Genomic DNA, 19,254 nt, shown 5'->3' with positions numbered 1-19,254 from the left:
AAAAGGGAAACAGTAAATGTTAGTGTGAGAAGGAGAAATACAGATAAGTACAATTATCTTTTTTTTCTGATATATAAGCAATTTTTGCACTGAAGGAGCTCAATACAGCATGAAAATTTTAATTGTGTTGGGAAGTACTTCACTTAGTTTCCCAAATGTCAGGGAAAAATAACATATGTAGTATATAATTCTACACTCACTGTAGTGTAGTGCCCCATAATTGTAGCTAGGTAAAGGAAAGCAGACATCCTTTCTGGGAAAAGCAAATTACTTTATACCTTCCAATGCGAGTCACATTACTTGTCTGGAGTGATTGACTAAAGCTAATACATAACATGTCAAAAGCAGAAGCAACAGTCCAGTGCTGGTATTTGAAATGACTAGGACAATAATTCTTCAAATGGTACAGATTTTGTACGTGTAAAGAGATTCAGCCTCATGGTTCATAGTCCAAGGAAACTTCATTGTTGCTTATTCTTAATCCATCTTGATTTTCAGACATGAATAAAAAGAATTGTGTGTGGGATTTGTGAAATGCTACTTAATTTCTCTAACTCTGTTTCTAAACTAGTGTTATTTTCCTGTAAATATTTCTCCTTCATGTGTTTCTATAGGCTGGTTTATATAGTTCCTGATTCAATAGCTCTGTTTCTTTCTTAATTTTTTTTTTCCCTAAGGAATAGTTAACTCCTTATTTCTTCTATCCTTTTTTTCTTTTATTTTCTGAAGGCATTCATAGGCATGTTTAAACACATACAGGCAAAGAAGAGATGCAGATTAATCAGATGCGTCTGGTGGCTGAGACGGGAATGTTAGGAAATTTTGCGTTGCAGCTTGCACAGAGAGGTTCTGCTGACTTGCATGTGTCTGCAAAGGGTCTATGGCCAAATTTTAATGTGACCAAGAGGATATTGAGTCAAGCAGAGGATGAGAGGGGACATCTGGTTGTTTTCCAGGAAACTTTAAATAAATTGCTTTTCAAGGCAACCAGTGGCAGGACTAGAAAGTCTTGGGCTCCAGCACTAGCTGTGGGAGCTGTTTATATATTTAAAGAGTCATCAAGTGAAAAACCTTAAACAACATCAGGAAGAGGAAGAAGAAGCAGTGGCTTCCCTCTGTCTTGGGAATTTCCACAGTGTTGGGCTACAAAGTCATGTCCCGTTTCACTGTCTGCATTGGCTTCCTACTGCGTGTCCTTTGGCACATCTCCCTCCAGTGAGGGAAGCAGAGGTTTCAGTCATCTGCTCTTCCCATGGTGTGGCAGCTAGTACATTGCCACCTTCTCCTTTTCAAGCACTTGCTTTCAGACAAAAAACTCAAAACTCAACAGGAGACATGAACATGCCAAAATGAAAGTGAGACCCCTCGCAATACTTGAGAATTTTTACTGAGTGCCAACTGGTGTCTATACAGTCCCTCACTTTGCCTGTGGGACAGTTGTGTTCTACCTGCACCTGACCAGCACAGTCTGTCCTGGCCTCTCAGTAAACCCCTTTTCTAGCCGTTTTCCTGGGCCAGGGGCTCTGTCCTCTGTGCAGAGGTGTGAGTGGGGGTCTCAGTGAGAGCCCCTGGGGTGGGATCAAGGGCTGGAGGCCCCTATGTCTGTGGTGCTGTGACTGGAGAGGCCAATGCCAATGCCAATTGGGTACGTATGTATGTGTGCAAGCACTAACAAAGATCCAGCTGGATGAGCCAATGAATAGGGTAAGTGGTTGGCAACTGAGTGTCAAAGTGGCCATAAGCCAGGGCTTCATACTGGAGAGACCAGGGTTCCGTGGGTTGGCTACTTGAGGGACCAGGAGCCCGAATCAGCAGGTGGGGAGGCTGTGGCATCTGGGGTCGGCAGAGAGACTTGTTTGTGTATGTGTGTGCATGAGGCAGCAGGGGACACCAGCACATCCCAGGGCAGCTGCTGGATGGATGGGGTGTCTGAGCCCAGCTGCTGAGGGATCCATAGTGTCTTGGTGTGTGTGTACTTCTGTGCATGTGTTTGTATGTGTGTGTGCATGTGCCTACTGGGAATACATGCTTGTCCTCGCTGTTAGCTGGACCTAGAGGCATGGACCTGCAGCAGCTTCACTTCTATCAGGGTACCAGATTTGGATAACTCATAATACATTGGGCCTGCATCAGGGGCAGCTCTTGCCTGGACCACAAGCATCGGTACCTCACTCGGGTCGCCCTGAATCACCCCACCAGGTCTGGCTAAGTCACTGCTAAACCCAAACTGAGTAGGTAAGGAAGAGGGGGTTGACACTGTTGTTAAGAAAGGGCCAGTGTTTTCAAGGGTTTTTCCATTGTACACCCAGACAGTACAGGCTTGTGTCTTCCTGTATTAGCAATAATCTTGCTTTATTTGCACACTTTTTCCCCAGCAAAACTGCACCCTTATTGTTCGTGTTGAGGCAAGAGACATCCAAGTGTCCCTTTTATAGGTACTCTACTCACTTTTCCTTGTTCATTAAGTCTGCATAGGAATGTAAGCACTGCAGATGTCTATCCAGCACATTTCTTCTTTCCAGCATTGACTGAAAAGGACATTCAGGCAGAACATAAGAGGAAACATATTTTCCCAGAAGAGTTTCCTAGCCTCAAACAATTTTCTGTCTCAGTAATTTCCATTTGCTTTGTACCTCACTTACCTAGGGCTTGCATTTGACTCTACAGGCTATTTCCCTTTTCTCCTAGTTATATCTGATAATATTTTAAAATTTTCTAATGGCTTTCATCCTTCTTTCCCTAAGGAGAGACTTCCACCCACACCCCTGACTAAATAATGAAAATATAAATTCACAGTGTGAATCATAGTGGGATTTCCCTAAATCAAAGTCTCTCTCTACAGAATTACTATAGAAAAGGGAACTTTGATTAGTAGTTCTGTAATTTTAATATTACAAAAATTAAAAATGGTACTTCATATTTCTGAGAATTGTTTACTGTTATAATCTGTCACAATGATGTTTGCAATTGCTTTCTCAGTAACAGGTGGCACTACGAAGTAGTCATCATTCTTACGGGAAGTACTTTTATGTCCATTCTGTGCTCTTATGCATATCCTAATCTCTTCATGTGTTTCCAATCTATTTTGAAGCAACAAAATAAAAATCTTTCTGCAAATCCAGCATGTTATCCTGAAACAAGCTATTTTCCTTGGAGAATGTCACTTTTCATGCAAAAACTGAAGTGTCAAAGATATAAATCATGTCACTGTGGAGCAATATTTCACTGGTTGCCAGATATTTGCATGAAGTTAGAGAATTCATTAGGAATTTTAATAAGCTAGGTACATTTTCATACCGAGATGAAAAAGCCAAAGCAACCCTCCAAGTCAGATGTCTTAAAGTTTGCACAAGCTCATGGCTTAACATCACCCAATGTTAAACATTTCCTTTATAGAAATGCTGTTGATTGTGCTCCGAGAGAATGATCAGTCACTCTGTTTACGAACGAGGGTGCCATGCTAGGCAGTGTCAGGAGCACAATGGTATAGTTCAAACCACACTCTAGTCCAAAGGCCACTGCGATAGGGCTCAGGATGTCAGGTGCTGAATCAGTCCTAATTATTCTATTGTACAAAAGAAATTCAACGTGACAAGTCACAGACTGGGGCAGTGCCTGAGTTACACCTCAGTGACTTCCACAGTCTCAGACATGGCATCATCAATGATTTCAGTAAAAGGAGAAGGGAAGGACTGCCACTTTCCATGCCAAGCACCTGTTTACTGAACACACAGGAAAACCAAATCAAATTCTTCAGCCCTGCAGCGGAGCTGTTGCCTGGGATAGGACCCTCCCTGCTGTGTCCTAGGCAGACAGGCCCGGGGATGCCTTGCAGAGCCAACCTTACTGGCTTGAAGTCCTTTGCCTCTAAACCTGGAGGTTGTCACACAAGCTGTGCAGATGTAAAACACAGCTGAAAGAGACAGCAAGAAGAGATCAATGTCTCTGCACTGATATAAATCTGCATATGCCCCGGGGCTCTGGACCATTTGGGACATTCTTGAATTGCTATAGGCTCACAGACCTCCAGCTGGATGCGTGACACCAATGCCATGATGTTCTGTGAGACAGCTACTGCTTGTGAACCTGCATGGGCAGTTGTATTGCTGGCAGGGAGCAAACATGAACGAGCTGGTTGGAAACCAGCCAGATGATAGCAGTTCAGAGGCTGCCAGGGAATCATCTGGAAATAAAGCCTGCATCATGGCAGCTTTTAACTATTTTCTCTGGAATACCAATGGCAGCTGAGACATGCCTCTTTGCAGTTCTGAGTTGCCTTCAGTGCTTCTGAACTCACAAATCTGCAGCTTCTGTCATCAAGAAAGGTTTTTTTTTCCCCCCACATTTCCTTAAACCCAAGCCAACTTTACGCTATGAACAACTTCCTGCAAATAGTAGTTAAATGGACTCGTTTTAATTTTGTTCTTTTCTGTTACCTTTGTCTATTTTACTTAGGTGGTAAACTCTCCGGGGTCTTTTACTTTGGGGTGTCTAAATCATTACACAATAGCTTTTCAGTTCACTACCACAGCCCTACCTATTATCATAATACATATGTAATCACACCAAGAACAATATCAAAGGGCATTTATCCCTTCCAGGCAAAGTGAATGTGTGAAAACAAGCAAACAAATAAATGTTAAGAAAAAGAACACCTAAGCCAAACTTTTTTTCCCTGGGCGTTCCATGTTAGACCTCCAGGACTGTGTCTGGTGGACACACTATGGAGTCCTTGGCAAAAAAAAATTGCAAATAGATACATTCAGATGTAGGCAAAATGTCCTCTAAGACAAGACAGTGAAAACCACAATAAACTAGACCCTTGTAAATAAAACATTGAAAAAAACAAGGTCATTTTTGTTATCTGAATTCTAGAGGAGAAAGATCCAGGTGATAAGCCTGTTCCTGGTGAAGAGACTTTTGTCTTCACCCAATTTTCCATGCAAACAGGCTAGAAATTTGCTATAGCATGGAAAAATCTAGTGTGTTTAGAAGACAGAAAATCATAACTGAAATGCTTGGACTTAGTCTACCACAGACAATGAATATACCAACTCAGATTCAAGGTCCAAAACTGCATCTCAGAAGAGTACAGGATATTGACCATAGGTCAATGATCTTCAGTTCAAAAGCTTGATTTCTCTCAAATGATGAGGCTGACTTGTCAGTAGTACCAGAGATTTTCAAAATAAGAATTGTAAAGTAAAAAAAGGCACCAACATCCAACAATAAAATAAGCTAAAATATATAAAGACTGATACTACTAAAGAAGGTTAAACTCTACTTCTGCTAGAGATCCAAGACTTCATATTCAACAATTAGTATGATCATCTATGTGCGCCATTAGTGACATAAGGAAGGAAAGAATCCCAACTAATCATAAATTGTCAAAACCAAGGAAGAGCTAGTCAGGTAAGTATTTAGGAGCCAGAAAACTATGAAACAATCATGAAAGGTCTAGGACAAGCCAGTTTTGCACTGAGAATTATAATCATCTCTGAAAAAGAATATTTTTAAAAAAAAGTTGGAAAGATTAGAGCCAGAAGAGATTAACCCATTTAAAATAACATGATCTAGTGCAGTTAACCACAATGTCAATGCTATGCCAGGCACAGATAATGTAGAGGAGGATCAGCAGAAGGGATAACTGAAGAAAACAGCTCAAACTCAGAGGTGACAGAAAACTCAGAAACTTCCTTAAGGAACTAAAAATCTATAAAGTGTGAGCCAAACCTTTCATGGATCTTTTTTTGGCTTTTAGTGTTATAGGTGACACCATGGACTGATTAAGTCTTGCAGTTGTGAGACCACTCAAAAAGCCATACCAGGAATGTGAAGGAAAACCAGAATTAGAAAACAAGAACAGCATGGGGTGAATGATAAGAAACAAATAAACAGCACTGAAATATTGTCTACTAAATTCAATAGAAACATTCATGTTAGTTAGAAGAACCTGCTTCCCTGACTGTGGCAATATCAGACACCAGAGCTACTCATTTCCTTTTCTGCAGGTGCCGTAATAAAACTAATCATTTTGACTGTAGTTCTGCTGGGTCAGCAAACTCTTGTTTGCCACCTCCACAGCAGGGTGTGGCAGCAGTATCTGTCTTGCTAGACTGAGAGTACCATAATATGTTTTGGACCTTGGTAGAATTCAGATAAAATTTGCTCAGTGTCTAGATCCACACTGGAGTGCCCCATTTGAGTAGTCCTGCCTCTAGGGGTTTTAAAATTTCATCAGAAAAAAGTTCCATAAACAGTCTTGAAATATGTCATTGCATTAATGTAATTCAATTATATGTATCAATGCAATACAATTGCCTTGTCCTGACAGGACCAGAGACAATAGGCACAAACTGAAACACAGGAAGTTCCTTCTGAACATCGGGAAACTCTTTTTTATTATGAGGGTGACCGACCACTGACACAGGTTGCCCAGTGAGGTGGCGGAGTCTCCTGCATTGGATATGTGCAGAAGTATTATATTCAAAACCCACCTAGAGCCTCAGCAACCCACTCTAAGTGGCCCTGCTTGAGCAGGCGGGTTGGACCAGATGACTTCCAGAGGTCCAACCAACCTCAGTGATTCTGTGTTTCCCCCTCTACTCACTCTCATGAGACACCATCTGGAGTACTGCGTCCAACTCTGGGGTCCCCAGTACAAGAAAGACATGGACCTGTTGGAATGAGTCCAGAGGAGGGCTATGAAGATGATCAGAGGGCTGGAGCACCTCTCCTATGAAGACAGGCTGAGAGAGTTGGGGTTGATCAGCCTGGAGAAGAGAAGGCTCTTGGGGAGACCTTAAAGCAGTCTTCCAGTACCTAAAGGAGCCTACAAGAAAGCTGGTGAGGGACAGTTTACAAAGGTGTGTAGTGATAGGACAAGGGGTAATGGCTTTAAACTGAAAGAGGGTAGATTTAGATTAGATGTTAGGAAGAAATTCTTCCCTGTGAGGGTGGTGAGGCACTGGAACAGGTTGCCCAGAGAAGGTATGGATGCCCCATCCCTGGAAGTGTTCAAGGCCAGGCTGGATGGGGCTTTGGGCAACATGGTCTAGTGGAGGGTGTCCCTGCCCATGGCAGGGGGATTGGAACTAGAAGATCTTTGAGGTCCCTTCCAACCCAAACCATTCTATGATTCTATGATTCACAGATGTCCTGGTTTCTGCAGTGACTGAGTTACTTTTCTTTCTAGCAGCTGGTATAGTGCTATGTTTTGGATTTAGGATGAGAATAATGTTGATAACAAACTGGTGTTTCTAGTTGTTGCCAAGCAGTCAAGGACTTTTCAGCTTCTCATACTGCCCTGCCAACAATAAGGTGGAGGGCACCCAGGAAGCTGGGAGGGGACACAGCCAGGACAGCTTATTGAATGCCTCCTTTACTTCAGTCTTTACTGCTAAGGCTGTTCCTCAGGAATCCCAGACCCTGGAGGTAGGAGAGAAAGTCTCACAAAAGGAAGAACTTCCTGTAGTTGAGGAGGATCGGGTTAGATATCATTTAGGCAAACTCAACACCCACAAATCCATGGGCCCTGATGGGATGCAACCTCGAGTGCTCAGGGACCTGACAGATGTTATTGCTATGCCATTCTCCATCATCTTTGAAAGATCATGGAAAACAGGAGACGTGCCTGAGGACTGGAGGAAAGCCAATGTCACTCTCCTCATCAAAAGGGGCAAGAAGGAAGACCCAGGAAACTACAGACCAATCAGCCTCACCTCCATCCCTGGAAAGGTGATAGAACAGCTCATTCTGGGGGGTCATCAATAAGCATGTGAAAGAAAAGAAGGTTATATCAGGAGTGGTCAACATGGATTCACCAAGGGGAAATCTTGCCTGACCAATCTGATAGCCTTCTATGATGACATGACTGGCTGGGTGGATGAAAGGAGAGCAGTGGAAGTTGTCTACCTTGACTTCAGCAAGGCTTTTGACACTGTGTCTCATAACATCCTCATAAACAAGCTTGGGAAGTCTGAGTTGGATAAGTGGACAGTTGGGTGGGTTGAGAACTGGCTGAATGACAGAGCCCAGAGGATTGTGATAAGCAGCGCAGAGTCTAGTTGGAGGCCGGTAGCTAGAGGTGTGGCCCAGGGGTCAGTACTGGGTCCAGTCTTATTCACCATATTCATCAATGACCTGGACGAGGGGACAGAGTGTACCCTCAGCAAATTCACTGATGATGCTAAGATGGGAGGAGTGGCCGACACACCAGAAGGCTGTGCTGCCATTCAGTGAGATCTGGACAGGCTAGAGAGTTGGGTGGAGAGGAACCATATGAAATTAAATAAGGGCAAGTGTAGGGTGCTGCACCTAGGGAGGAATAACCCCAAGCACCAGCACAGGTTAGGGGTTGACCTGCTGGGAAGCAGCTCTGCAGAGAAGGACCTGGGAGTCCTGGTGGACAAGTTATTCATGAGCCAGCAATGTGCTTTTGTGGCCAAGAAGGCCAATGGTATCCTGGGGTGCATTAAGAAGAGTGTGGCCAGCAGGTCGAGGGAGGTTCTCCTCCCCTTCTACTCTGCCCTGGTGAGGCCATATCTGGAATTCTTTGTCCAATTCTGGGCTCCGCAGTTCAAGAAAGCCAGGGAACTTTGGCTTTCAGTACCAAAGAGTCTAGTGGAGGGCTACAAGGACGATTACGGGACTGGAGCATCTCTTGTATGAGGAAAGGCTGAGAGAGCTGGGTCTGTTTAGCCTGGAGGAGAGAAGACTGACGGAGGATCTCATGAATATTTATAAATATCTCAAGGGTGAATGTCTAGAGGAAGAGGTTAGACTCTTTTCAGTGGTGCCCAGTGACAGGACAAGGGGCAATGGGCACAAACTGGAACACAGGAAGTTCTGTCTCAATATGAGGAAAAACTTCTTCACTTTGAGAGTGACCGAGCACTGGAACAGGCTGCCCAGAGAGGCTGTGGAGTCTCCTTCTCTGGAGATATTCAAAACCCACCTGGATGCGATCCTGTGCAACCTACTGTAGGTGATCCTGCTCTAGCAGAGTGGTTGGACTAGATGATTTCCAGAGGTGCCTTCCAAACCTTACCGTTCTGTGATTCTGTGATTCCCCAATCTACCTTGATACTTCCATTTCCCTGCCTTTGGTGTTTCCCCTAATCACCCCATAATAAATCTTCCACATTCCCACAGTCCCCTTCAAACATGATAGAATAATTTTTACAGAATTGCCAAATGCTCTTCCCCTGCATACTGTTCTCCGCTTCCCTGGCAGTGACCCCTCAGCCTGTGAAGTGATGGGGATCCTTTCCCGTTGACACATGGTGATGAGTGTCCCCCAGCCCATAGACTGAGGCTCCCTCAGGACATCTGGAGGGGAGCAGAGGCAGGTCAGGGGTGACTGAGTCTCCCCAACATGCCAGTGCACCCCTCTGTTCCTGTGTTGAGGAAGATGAGCCTTTAATCATCAATAAATATCTTCTGGTAGGGTTCATCGCACCTATCGCACCTAAGTTTATCTTTCTATAATCAGGCATCTAACATAAGATGCTCAAACAGGTTGCCTCTCCAGTGAGTCATGAGAAGGAGCACTTCCACCCCTAGGCACCCACTGCAGGCTGGGAGGGATTGCTTTCTCTAACTCCTCTCTGTGTCTCCATAATTATGAGAGATAGCTTTGATTAGCCTGCTTGCTTAACTTTGAAATACTTAAAACTGGTTGAAAGCAATTCTAGGAACAGAAATGCTCTTCCTCGTGGACTCCTGGCTGATAGGGGTCTGTTTAGGGTGATGTAGAACACAAAGAGTGAAAATAAGATGGTGGCAAAAATAAAACAAGACACAATTTTGTATCAAAAGTAAAACCTGCATTGTTCTTGGGTAAAGTAGCAATTCTGATGTTAATTATGTACATATATAACATATATCAGTATGTTAAATACTGTTCTTTTGTTTTCTTACAGAAACACTAATTGTGCAGGGGCTGAGGTTTGATGACTGATGCTGAAGTACCTATATGTTCCATATTAAAAAAAAAAAAAAAAGTGTTTCTAGTACAATAACACTACATTCTTTCCAACACCATTATAGATTTCATCTTTTTAACATGGAAACCAGAAGTTTGTCTTTAGGAGGTGTGTAACTCTCTTCTTACCAGGGTCAAACTCAAATTGCTTTCTTCCACAGAAGAAATGAAAGAGTCTATGGAAAAAATGCAGATGAACTATGATATTGCAAGTGTAAAGATTAGTGTGCTTTAACAACATCTAGAAAGAGCTCAAAAAAGCTTTGGATACGCTTGCACTGCCAAAAGAATGTGCTCCCATGTGTAACCTCTGCAAAATGGCGCACAGTGGCATGGGGACACCTTCCATAGTAAAACAGCCACGCACACACTCTGTAATATACTTAATGAATCCCATGAGGTGACCCTACAAAAAATTTATCCTGTGTGTTTCTGCAGTTTAAAATATTTGCTGTTCTGCAATGGCTGTGTTGAAACCCCCCAGAAGCGTGTATTTCTAGCCACCCGTGGGGAGGTATTGCACAGCCTGGAGTGTGGCACAGAGCACAACAAGGGTGCAGGGAAAGGAGAGATCCAGCCTGGGGCAGCTGCATCCACACTGCCCTCCAGGAGTGAGGGCTGCAGTTAAGGATGCCCAGCACCACATGTAATACTCATTTTGGAGGAAGCTGATTGATAGATTTGCTGGGAAGCAATTAACATGCATGGGTTTTGATGATCAAGAGATGAGGAGCCAGGAGACAATGAGAAAGCTGTGTCATTTGACAGCGTGGATGTACCCTTGAGTCTGTTCCAGCACCTCCCTGTCTAAGTAACATTCTCCTTCATAGAGGAGAAGCTAGTGCCAATTATTATTCTCAAAGCAGTGCCATTTTATGTCAGAGGGCCAGGCTGTGATAGCCTTGCTCACAGCAGGTAGATCTTACGTTTTTGAGATGCCACTATTTTGAGTGCTGCTCTTCACGGTATGAGATGCATGTCAACATGAATACAGATTTATCAATCTGTCCCTTAGAGCTGGCCTTTCCAGCTGTGAAGTGATTTTCAGCCTGTCGCCAAAGGTATATCCTCACTATTTTTCAAGGGGGTAAAGTGAAGCATGGGAGTGTTACGTGACTATTTCAGGGTCTTGTTGGTCATCCTGAGGGCAATGAGCAACATTTAGAAATGCCTCTCTTTGTCCAAGCACTCTCAGCCCTACAACCCTGAGCATTTCATGCTGATTTTTTAAAAAAGTAACTCTCTTTCATGTTGAAAAACAGCTTTGATCTTCCCATTAATTCCTGGAAATTCATCGCTTATCAGTATGGGCTTTCTGTCCATAGACTGACTTCTTTTGTCATAACTGAGGAAAATGATAAACAACCTGGTGTCAATGAAAACTGTAAACAACTGATGATTAATTCAGCTCACCTTATTGCCTTCTACAGGTAACTAAGTTCACTGAAGACTTTCAGTATCATTTAGGTAGTGTCAAGACCAACATGATGTGCCATAAATAATCATTACTCTATTAGCTGCACTGGAAGAATTGCTTCTGTTTACATCAGCTCAAGATGTCTAATGCCTAATATTTGAACTATAATCATAGGTCTGCTAAATATTTTTTCTAAGAGACTGTACCTAAAGGAGAGGTAGATAATCTTATCATCTCAAACATAGGTTAGATTTGTAAGATTATAAAAAGATTGCTTTCAGGATTCCGCTCTGTAAGAAATGTTTATCAGGAAAAATCCAATGATTTTTTCTTAAGTTGTAAGTAATTTTAAGTCATTTTACTTAAATTACGTATAGCAGGCTGTTACAATTTTAGTGAAGTGCACTTTATCAGTACTGGAATATGAACACTTCTGAAAGCATTTTCCTTCTGATAACTTTGCTTGGTAAGAGATTTAATGATCAGACAAACTGCTCAGCTGTGAGAGTTTGAACTTAGATTTGGAAGTCTGGTCTTCTGCTTAAACTACAAATATGTGGCTGAATAGTTACTTCAGGATGATCTCTGTATGTACAATGACTGGGGCATTGTGGTGGCAGGAAAGAGAGAAGTCATTCACCTGTAAAAGCTCAGGTTACCTGCTGCTTCTGTTATAGGAGCACCTCCTTTGTTAGAAATATATGTCCTGTAACACAAACCTGAGCAGTAGGGATTGGATTGAAAAGAGGAAATAATAACCATGCACAGCAGATAATTCTGTCAGTAACTGGAAGACTTGCTCACCCCACAGAAAAAGTTTTATATAAATAGTGATGTTCTGACTGATTTCTTGACCTGACTTGTGGAGCTGCAGGGTGGTTCCCCCCCCCCCCCAAGGCAGTTAAATTAAAATAAATAAATAACTGAAAGAAAGAACTGTTAAATAATTAAATCAATTAAAAGGAAAGCTAAAAGCACTGTTTCACCTCCCTTTCAAGTTTTTTCTATAGCCAGTTGTGATACTGAAAGGATTACCCAAAGTGTGTGAATAATGCATCCTAACTTATGACAGGATATTGATCATGTGATTATGTTTGCTTTTATTTATGAAAGTAGCACAGGAAATATTACCTCAAAAATTTGTCTGCTATGAAGTAATATGTTTTCCCCTCATTTCCATTATAAAATGCAGCATCAATTTTGGTAATATCCTTTGAAAAACCTAGGGTGTAGATTTTTTGGGGGTATCCAGGAAGTATGGTATCTCCTCTCACAACCCAGAATTTATTCCCTATCAAGAAAAGTTGATGAAAATGTATTATCAGAATCTTCTTCTGGGAATGACACACCTTTTTCATCAAAGCTAATCTTTTAATGGAAAAATGCAGAGAGAAAATAATGGTTACTTGAAAACATTCTACATACTAGTTCCAGTTAAAAAAAAAAAAAAAAAAGCAAGAATAGTTCTTCACACTACATTTTATGAAAACTGAAATTTCAGTCTTCTGTCATGTTAGTTTTCCACAAGCTAGGAAGAAACAAATGTTATCATTATTAATTCAATAGATAATTTTCCAGAAAAAAAAAAAAAAAGGAAAATAATGACATTTATTTTGGCAGAGGAAATTTTCTATATTGACATTAAAAAATAAGATACATATTCCTTATCTTGGATAATATTTTTGTTATCTCTGTGATCAAAATACACCAATTTATTGGACTAAATTAAAGGTTGTGGAATCCTACAGAAAGAGCGTAAGTGTTTTTCAGGTCAGACACAAACTCTCAAGACTACTTGGAAAGACAACACAGGAAAATAAAAAGACAACATTTTACCTTTAAAAATGACATTTTCATCTTTTTCAGGAATTTCATATGCAGCATCAACACCAGGTGGCAGCCGTGGCCAGAATGACGATATTAAATTAAAATCGGCTGTTTGGACTGCAGGATGCTTGCGCCAAAAATGCCTTACATAAATGTAGAACAGGTTTTAATTAAAATCAGGCATTCACACACATTAATGGATGAAACCACATCATGGCAACCAGGGCAGGATTTATGGGAATAAAGCCAGCCATGTACCCTGAGTTAGTCACCCTAAGCTCCCTGTAATACCAACCAAAAGTAAGTTATTTCCATGGTGGAATTCCTCTCATCTTGATGCAGACATCTAAAATAGGTCAGATTAACTGTTTTGTCAAAACGGTTATTATTTTCCCTTACGCAGAAAGGGAGCCTAGAGAGACTGGCTCACAGGGCTGGTATGGGGTAAGATTTTGGGAATGAAACCCCACCCTGGGATTACCAACACCAGCTTAGAGAAACAGTCAGTGTGCGTGGGGATCTTCTGCAAAATATCACTTTACTGGATTTGTGGACTCCAAAGTCTGAGGTCAAAACTCGCTTTAATGTTGATTTTGGGAAGAGTCTGAAGCAGGGAAAGCACAGCCCGACCACATGAAAAGAGGGCATTCAGCTCTTTTACCTCTTCTCCTCAAGTCTTTGGCTGTCTTTATGCCCTGGAGAGGGACAGTTTGTCTGAGTTTAACGCTGAATCAATTATCCTTTTATTATTACACTAAATCACCACTGCAGGGACTCTTCAATTGAGTATTGTGTCAGGACTGGTAATCCCTCAGCTCTCTCAAGGCAAGGACAGCAATGAAGATGCTGAGTGTCCCAGGTCAGGTGGTGCCTTTTTGCCAAAGCTGAACTCTCCCAGATGCCGAATACTTGGGACTTGCTTACAGCTGATGGTTTCAGAGGAGCCATCTCTCTCCATCCTATTCATAGCATGCCCTGTTTCAAAGGTCATCTTCCTCCTTATACATATCTCTCTTCATTTCTTCACCACCCTCTCTCTTTTTACCTCCCACATCTTATCCTGATAGCTTGTCTCACCTTCCTGCCTAGAATAGCTGATATTCTCATAAAATTATTTTTCCATGCTGCAGGGCATAATATAAAAATGATACCCAGCTATTTTACTTTCAGAATGCTGACTTACTTGTCTTTAAAGAACATTATTTCTCCATGGAAAGTGTTAACAGCATCAAAAGTGAAACTGGGGTCACAGGTATTTGGCAACGTAGGTTCTTTAGACTCAGTTGGGTCTTTAATCTCAGTAGATTCGCGTTGGTCATTGTGGGTGTTAGAAGGTCCTAAAAGAAGCACTTTATGGAATAAAGTAAGAAATGAACCAGGTGTATCCAGTACAAAAAAATGTCACTGAAAGGTATTGTAAAGTCTTTGAAATTATAAGCAGTAGTTGATTAGTAATTGTGAATTACCATAGAGGTACTGAATGCCATTAATATCATCCTGATGAAGAGGGAATACTGAAGGGTCAAATTTCCTGTAAACTGGGTACATCAGAGCATTGGAGTCTTTGGAATGGAAAAGTCCCAGTGAATGGCCAAACTCATGGGCAGCAACATAAAACAGGTTTGTACCTGAAAACAACAAACAAAGCACGTAATAGGAGAGCTGTGTCTTTTCACTGGTCCTGAAAACATGAAGGACATAAGGTAGGTCAGAATCTTTCAGAATTACTTGCCTAAGCAAGTGAAGCTGTTATGGGAAATTCAATTGGAAATTAAATTCTATTGAGAAAGAAAAATAATGAAATTATTACAGCAGAGTACAAGGAAACAGTCTGTAAATCCTGCAAAAGTCAGTGTGGGAGAAGGAGCCTGGATGAGTGCAGGTGAGGTAAGTCTGTGGGGACAGACAAATAGGATGAAGGAATGGGGAGAAGGGGGCTGCCAGGTCCTTCAGCTTTCTCCCAAATAAATCTCCACCCAGTCCATGGCAGAAGTTCAGCTGGGGCCTTAAGTTTTTAAACCAGAGGGCTCAGAGGCTTTTTATAACTATGGAAACCAGCTGCCCAATGCTCCTTCAAATCAGTCCCATTTTTAAGCACTTCTTAAGGAAGAGAGGAGACAGACACTGCACCCTTGATTTAATATACACCCTGCTTCAGGAAGGGCTTGGAGAATTTAGTTACCTACCCTCTGTGCTTTTGGTCCAGGTTTCGTCCTCATCGAAATGAGCATCTCCACCAAAGTCCTTGCCAGGTGCATAAGCATGAGCAATGGACCCTCCTGGGCTGTCAAAGGGGATGAAGTCATTGTGCGCTGAGGAGCAAGTCCCATACACAGCTGACTGAGGGTTATGGAGGTAACAGATGTCAGCCATGCACAGAGCTCTCTGCTCTGCAGATTTTGTAAACTTTCAAGTTCCCCTTCTACACAGATTTGAAAAAAGCTCTATTTTTCACAGGGAAAACTTAGGAAGCTTTTATCTGATGCAGTGGACTTTCCTCAAGAAGTGGGTGGACATTTACATACTTCTGCTGCAAGGGAAGAGGAGGATATGATTTAGGATGAAATATATTTCCTTTTTTCCTTATAAGGTAAAATTTTCACAAACTCTGTGTCAGCAGCCACCAGGTGGTTACCTGAACCTGACTGATAATTTAAGTGTTGATGGCAGAAGTAAGATCCTGGAAAGACTGTAAGCCCTTGAATGTAGTCTCCAGAAAAGGATTTAAGGACATAGAGGTTACGTGCAGTGCCTGCACACTCTGCATAGCCCAGATGAGTGGATATGTTTGGGTGGGAACAGAAGAGCCGACTAGAAGAATGCATGCGTGCATGAATGTTAATGAAAGAGGGAAGGCTGCTGGTAAGTCTACCCCTAGGGCAATGCCAAAAATACAAGCCTTGAGTCTGTCTAGAACTTATTTAGCTCACACAAAACATATGACTAATCCCAGGAGTGTGACTAGAGCTACCCACTCCATAATGCTCTGAGCCTGCTTATATCCTACAAGCCATAAACCTCTTGTTGTTTGTGCACACATTGGGGTCATATACCAGGTATAGATCCAGTGAACTACAGGCAGCACGCTTCATTTATTTTCTCCCTCCTTCTCGTCATCTGCCTCTATATCCTCCCCCAAAGTTCTTCAAGAGTTATAGCCATAGCACCTTGAGCAGGAACTGTGTTTTTCTGTCTACTCGTTAAACCTGACACTGAACTTTGCACATGCTACCCATGAGAAGAAATCGTGAGCATTTCAGTTCAACTGCTCTGTATAGACAGTAACTTGGCAATAACTCATAATGGTTACATAGAGTTTTACCTCTGGCTGCAAAGGTGATCATTATGTCTGCATCACCTCTGTTCTTCTTGATGAATTTCAGTGGTGTCACACTGCTCCAAACACTTAACGCTTTCTTGATTGCTGCATTGACATCTACTGGACGTAGGTCTGGTGTGTAGTTTAATATCCTTTCAAATATAAAGTAGAGAAAGAGTAGTGTTCTTACACTGTGTAGCACACTGTCTTTACATTAAGAATGCCACTATAATTACCTGTATGTCAGAAGAACTTGTTTTGCCCATTTTGGCTCTCCTGCAAAGGTGGAGAACCCGGCTACGTCAGGGAACCCACAGCGACGTTTCTGTACCAGGTCCAAAGTGCCAGAATCCACTTTCCCCGTCACTTCCAGACCAAAGAACTCCTGCATTTCTTTTATTAATAGTCATTGGACTATTACTTTTCCAAATGAAAGATTCCCCATCTTTCTTAAAGCCATAGTAATTTTCCAGGTACTTCTAATGAAAAAAAAAACAAACAAAAAAACCCCAACCATTTTAGGACGGTCAATGGTGCTTGTTTTTGAAGCTTGTAAAAAATTATACTAATACTACCTCAGACATGTACCTTTACTACTTTTCTTTCTACTCCTTGGGAACATGGGTAATAGAGTTTGTTAAAGCCTATATGAATATTTTTCTCTTAATGACAATTTTTTTGCATTATATTATCACTATAAATGTTTTGCAGTTTACTCAGAATACATTCAGAATTAGCATTTGTCTAATAAATTGATTATTTTCTGGTAATGTACCCTCCACTTACCCTGTGCTCTAGGGTTATCCAGAGTCCTTTAGAGCAGGCAGTGCAGAAAGTGTTTGAAATATACGACTGAATACAAAATTTCAGCAGTAGTATCTCATTTACCTACCTTTTTTGAGAGTAATAATTCAGAAAAAATAATATTCTTATTTTATGAAGAGTTATGTCTCATAATACCAGAAGTCACATAAACAAACAAATTTCCATCGGACTACAAATCAATGTAGACTGACTTGGGTGTTTAATTATTTGGAGATCAACACATAAGCGAATGCATAATTAGTTCTAATTGTTCTCTACAAAAACATAAAACAAGAATGAGTCAGGGTTAAAGAAGCCTTTGTCATCATGGTACAGAATGCAGCCCCTCTATTTTGAGAAATACTCAGTCATGTTATTCATTCTACTGGAATTTACAGAACTATCTCCTCAGCTACTACATACAGTTCCAGAGACTGCAAGTGATGCTCAACAGTTGCTAAAGATCTCCTCTCCAGAGGTCTACCTTCCTTACCTGGGTAAGCTGTATACCACCTTGTTCCTTCTGCCTTGTGCCTGCAGGAAAAGCACGAGAAAGTGCTGCACACAACAGGAGAAATGGGAGGTTCTCCATTCTCATTTTCACTTGCCTTTAGAAAAGTCTTCTTTGTAGGCTCCCACACACTTGCTTCACCTTTATGTAGTATACGTTTGCTTTATAAAGCTTTCCAATCCCTGACTCACTGATTCTCACAATTTCTAGTTAGCAACAGAACACATGCAAAAAAATGGTTTTATCATAAAAAGGATTAGTGCTGTCTTTCATCTGGTTCCACCCTTATGCAGGTTTTGCAACACTGAAATATGGTTAATGAGGAGATAATAGACCTGTAGTTCTTTTTAATAAGCTCATTAATCTTTTAGTTATTGAAATGTAGTTTTACTCTCAAAAAACCAAAGCATATCTCTTTAATGTTTTCCATTCAAAGTTCCTATTGATTTCAGATGGGTTGTTGAAGTACCTAAGGGGAAAATCATTCATGGAAGGTTGCAGGACTGTAGACTACAAGTAGAAAAAAAAAAAAAATCTAAGGTTTTATTTTTGTAGTTGTCTGTACAGGAGCATGTACTTTTGCAGATTATTATAGTGCCATCACTTCTCCCTTTGGTACAGTCCTTCAAAATTAGAAACTTAACACTGAAACTACCTGCTTGCTTAAGTAGTGCTTTGTTTATGCAGTTTTTCTTTGATACAGTTCTCACCTGGATGAAACTTCCTTTTGTCTGCAGAAAATGTGGAAGTCCTGCAAGGAAATGAAAACACTTTTCTCAGCATAGCTAAACTCATTAGAAAAACTGAGCCAAGATATTTACATGCCACTTTAATTCAGCGGTTTCCACTGTTCTCAGAGAATTGCCCAATTACTTCATATGTCACAGTCTCCTTCTGTAATTCTTATTTTAAAAAGCACCGAGGTTTTCTGGATCAAACTCTTTGACGGCTTTCCCCTTCAGAGGAGACGGTCTTCTGTTCTCCATGTCTTCCATTGATGGTAAGAACTGCTGAGACTCAACATCATGTCTGTTCTAGCACTGGGTCCACTTTTGCTCCACATCCCATCACACCATCCATGCACTGCCACAAATGAGGACAAAGCAGTGAAAGTCCTGGTAACCATGAAGAGAGATGTCTACTGCCATCAGAGACAGCCTTCTGTATCTGAGATTTCTGTGCGGGGCTGACACAGGACTTAGGGTACACCTGCAGCCCTGCAGGACAGGTGGGGCGTTGCATGTGCAGAGAAATAAACATCCTTCCACAGAGCTGGCAGGATAATAGAGCTGTGAAAAGAGAGGTTATAAATATATTGTACACTTGACATATTTGCTGAAATTGTTTCCTGCTGAAGAGCGCTGTGTTGGTACCAGAAGGATCCCCAGAGC

The 19,254-nt window shown here is 41.6% G+C and overlaps 1 pseudogene; it reads right to left on the bottom strand.

The window, feature by feature from the left end:
• Positions 1 to 10,061: 10,061 nt before the first annotated feature.
• On the bottom strand, positions 10,062 to 17,950 carry LOC104633767 (stromelysin-1-like; annotated as a pseudogene).
• Positions 17,951 to 19,254: the final 1,304 nt, after the last annotated feature.

Source organism: Balearica regulorum, chromosome 1 (assembly GCF_011004875.1).
Source record: "Balearica regulorum gibbericeps isolate bBalReg1 chromosome 1, bBalReg1.pri, whole genome shotgun sequence".
Classification (NCBI taxonomy): Eukaryota; Metazoa; Chordata; class Aves; order Gruiformes; family Gruidae; genus Balearica; species Balearica regulorum.
The sequence above is the reverse complement of the archived record's forward strand: the minus strand, read 5'-3'. Positions and strand labels throughout refer to the sequence as shown.